This window comes from Canis lupus, chromosome 32 (assembly GCF_003254725.2).
Source record: "Canis lupus dingo isolate Sandy chromosome 32, ASM325472v2, whole genome shotgun sequence".
NCBI classification, from domain to species: Eukaryota; Metazoa; Chordata; class Mammalia; order Carnivora; family Canidae; genus Canis; species Canis lupus.
In genome coordinates, this window is record NC_064274.1 from 31,492,311 (window position 1) to 31,496,656 (window position 4,346).

Sequence of the window (4,346 nt, forward strand, 5' to 3'; positions counted from 1 at the left end):
TTTTGAATATTAGGAGCTTGTTATGTCTTGGATACCAATCTTTTGTCAGATACAAATATATTAAGAATATAGGCTTTCAATATTTTTATTTCTTATATCTTTTTTATCTTTATTGAGATGACTAAAATTTCATGTAAAAATAGTATTATCAGGCATAGTTGTTTAGGGTTTTTTTTTCTTGTTTCAGTTACCTATTCCTGCATAACAAATTATCCCAAGATGTGTTGGCTTGAAATAACAACATATAAATGCTCATAATTCTTGGATTCAACTGGGCATCTCTGTTTCACATGGAGTCTACTGGGAGTCTGGATAGCCACAATCTCAAAAATTGTCTCATTCACATGGCTGACTGATGTTTGAGAGATCAGCTAGAGCTGTTGGCTGAGGATCTTAGTTGTTGATTTTACCTTCCTTCACATGACTTCTTGGTCTTTCTCATAACATGGTAGCTCAATTCCAAGAAGCAGCATTTCAAGGGGCAGAAAATGAAAACTGACATCCTCTTAAGGGATCAGCAGTCCCAGATCATCGCTGGCTGCATCCAAAGCCAGCCACAAAAGTAACTGAGCTTTGAGGGAAGAATTAAACTTTGACTCACATTGAAGACTAACTTGTATGTCAGGAATTGGAAAGAAATAATTGAGAGCCATAATTGGAGACTAACTACCACATCCTCTTCAGTCTTATGTTACTAATCATGATGTTGATATAGAATAGTCTTTTATTCCCAGTACTTTAAAGAAGTACTATATGAATTTTATTGTATGTTTTTAAAAATATTTTATTTATTTGTTTATCTATTTATTTATTTAACAGAGAGTGAGCACAAAGAAGGAGAGTAGCAGACAGAGGGAGAGGGAGAAGCAGGCCCCTTGAGCAGAGATCCTGATATGGGACTGGATCCCAGGACCATGGGATCATGACCTGAGCTGAAGTCTGATGCCCAACTGACTGAGACACCCAGGCCCCCCTATCGTGTGTTATAAGATCAATTTGATATCAGCCATCCTGATTAATACTATTTTCATAGTATTAATTAATTTAGCTATTTAGCTTTGGATTGCTTAAAGGTGAGTTTTAACAAATATTCAAGGGGCCATTTATTACCATGAGATAGATAGATAGATAGATAGATAGATAGATAGATAGATAGATGCTTACATACATATAAGTTGTTACAAAAAAATATAAACAGGACAAATGTTATCTATTATTTGTAAAATCATAGTGTTAATTTAGGATATCTTGTTTTATATAGTTGAAATACCATTTATTAAAATAAAAACAGAATAAAATAAAATAAAATAAAAATAAAAACAAAGCGAACACACACAAAAAAACTTAAGGCAAAAGATTTGAGGAATTTGATTAGAACCAATTAAGATTTCTTCTCAAAAAGACATGACAAAATTAATATACAAATAACAAATTGGAGGAGAAAAATTTGCAACATTTAAAACTAACAAGGAGCACTTACCTAGAATTCACAAACTAATAGAAATAATGTAATGCCCTATTTGTAAAACAGAAATAAAATAAATGATTAATTTCCAGAGAAAATAAAGACTAAAAGCCCTGAAGGAAATGCAAGTGTAAATGTAGATTGGTGCAACCATTCTGAAGTGCAGTTTAGATGCTAGAGGTTAGTCAAGTTAATAATTTAAAGATACATAATCTGAATCCTGCTCCTGGATAATAACCTAAAGAAATGTTCACACAAGTTGGTAATGAAGACATTTTTAAAGGTGTTTCTTATAGCAAGATTGTTCTTGGAAGGAGATAGACGCAAATTAGATGCCCATGAGTGGAGGTATAGACGAGCAAAATTTGGTGAATCACTGTGTTTTGCAGCAATTAGATGCAATGGATGAATTATTATTAAGCAATATCAAAAGATCTATACTGTATATAATTTATGTTCTTTAATGTATATGAAACATAATAATAGCATGTTAATAAATACTCTGCAAATGTAATAGAATGTTGCTGACAGAAGAGTGAAGAATAAGGATAAAAGGGAATAAAAAAATTAAAGGAAAAGAAACCTTCACAAAAATGAAACTATTATGTGCCAGATACAGTAGAGCATAACTTGTTTCTTACCTTGTTTTTTCATTCTATGGATAAAAAAACACACACACACATTAAGATATAGCCAGCAATTTACATATATTAATTTCCAAAAAGAAAAAAAGTAAAAAATAGTACATATGTTTGACAAATTAGTACCTGTTCGTTGCATAGATAATATTAATTATTTCAGTCTTGCTCTTTTGTAATTATTTTTATTTCAATTAGATGATAGAATGATGGCTACTGAAGCGATAAGTAGTGACAATTTCTTTTCCTCATAGAACACATTTCGTATAGTACTAAAATAATTTTATTGTATCAGTACCAAAATGTGGAGTCATATTATTATACTGTTTAGATCATACATCATAATGCAGATATCTAGCAAACTAAAGTGAATTCAGCCATAATTACTTAATCATTATCATTATCTTCTTTATTGCAAAGTACTTTTTAAATAAAATTTTATTTATTTATTCATGAGAGACACACAGAGAGAGGCAGAGACACAGGCAGAGGGAGAAGCAGGCTTCCAGCAGGTAACTCAATGTGGGACTCGGATCTCAGGACCCCAAGATCGTGACCTGAGCAAAGGCAGATGCTCAACCACTGAGCCACCCAGGCATCCCTATTGCAAAGTACATTGAGGACAAATTTGGAGATATTATGTTCCAAATATGCTCTTCTTTTCTAGTCAAGAATGTTAAAGCTCTAAAAGGAAGGATTATATAAAATGCTTTTAAATTAGTTGGAAGAATATTGTATGAAAGAGCAAAAGAGAGTGTTAGTATATTATTTATCTATCTGAATCTCAGTCATTTTGGATTGTTCTTGCTTTAACATAATTTACGGGGAGTTTACACTTATAACACTACTGAGTAGGGCATCTCCAATCAACATATGTAAATTTCAAAGATATTTGCACAGCTTAGCATTTCTTGTCTTTCAGTAGTATAAGAACACTGCTCTGAAATTAGTAGTCTGTTGTAATTGTGACTCTGAGATACATAGTCTATTTGAATCTCTAACAATGTCTGTTTCTGGGACGCCTGGGTGGCTCAGCGGTTGAGCATCTGCTTTTGGCGTAGGACTTGATCCTGTGGTACCAGGATCGAGTCCCACATCGTGCTCCCTGCATGGAGCCTGCTTCTCCCTCTGCCTGTGTCTCTGCCTCTCTCCCTCTCTGTGTCTCTCATGAATAAATAAAATAAAATAAAATAAAATAAAATAAAATAAAATAAAATAAAATAAAATAAAATAAAAAACAATGTCTGTTCCCTTTGTGGGAACAAAAAAGTTACAACAAAAGAGGAATTGCCAAGCATATTCATATTCTGAGAACTAACTTCTTTGTATTTCTCAGGCCTTAAAGAGAGGAAAAACTACCATGAACACTAATCTTAAAGAAAAATATTTTAGGGGTACCTGTGTGGCTTAGTTGATTAAGCATTTGGCTCAGGTCATATCCCAGGTTAGAGTCCCACATTGCATTGGTCTCCTTGCTGAACCAGGAGTCTGCTTCTCCCTCTCCCTCTCCCCTCACCCCACTCATGCCGTCTCTCTCTCTCTCTCAAATAGATAAAATCTTAACAAAAAAGAAAAATATTTTGAATCATAAAATATTCAATTTTATTTGTTCAAAAAAATAATTATCTTTCATTAGATTTCTAATCTTTCATAGTTGGTGTAGGATCCTCATGGTGCATGTTAGTTGTTTGTCTTGACTGTTGACAAATAGAGTATATATGTAAAACTATGCCAGCAAATATTTCCTTCTAGTTTTTCAATTTGAAATATATAAGCATTTTCTCAGAATATAAGCAACACTTGTATTTAGTGAGTGGCAGAGGGTGATCTTCTGGAGGGAATTTAAAAATATGCTTTTTGTTTTTTTTCAGTCTCAAGGTTAGATATCTGTTCTGGAAGAGTATAACTTAGAGGCTTTGAGTATTAAATGGCAAAATGTCATCCCATTATCTGCCTCATATAAGGAATGGATTTGGTAATGGTGACAGCAGTAGATAGAAAAACCAAATAGAAGACTGATTGGTTTGGATTTATTTTTTGACAATAACCCTAAACTTCTGATGCAAATAAAGTATCTGAATTCTCAGTACTGCCCTAAGAAAATTGATTGATTGATATATGGAGTTTCCCGAAAGGCAGGTCCAAATAGTAATCTCATGAATATACCAACATGTATGTAATGTATACAAATACTCTCTTTGGAGAACTGTGTTGAGGGGAAGGGGTGGAAAACTTAAATACAT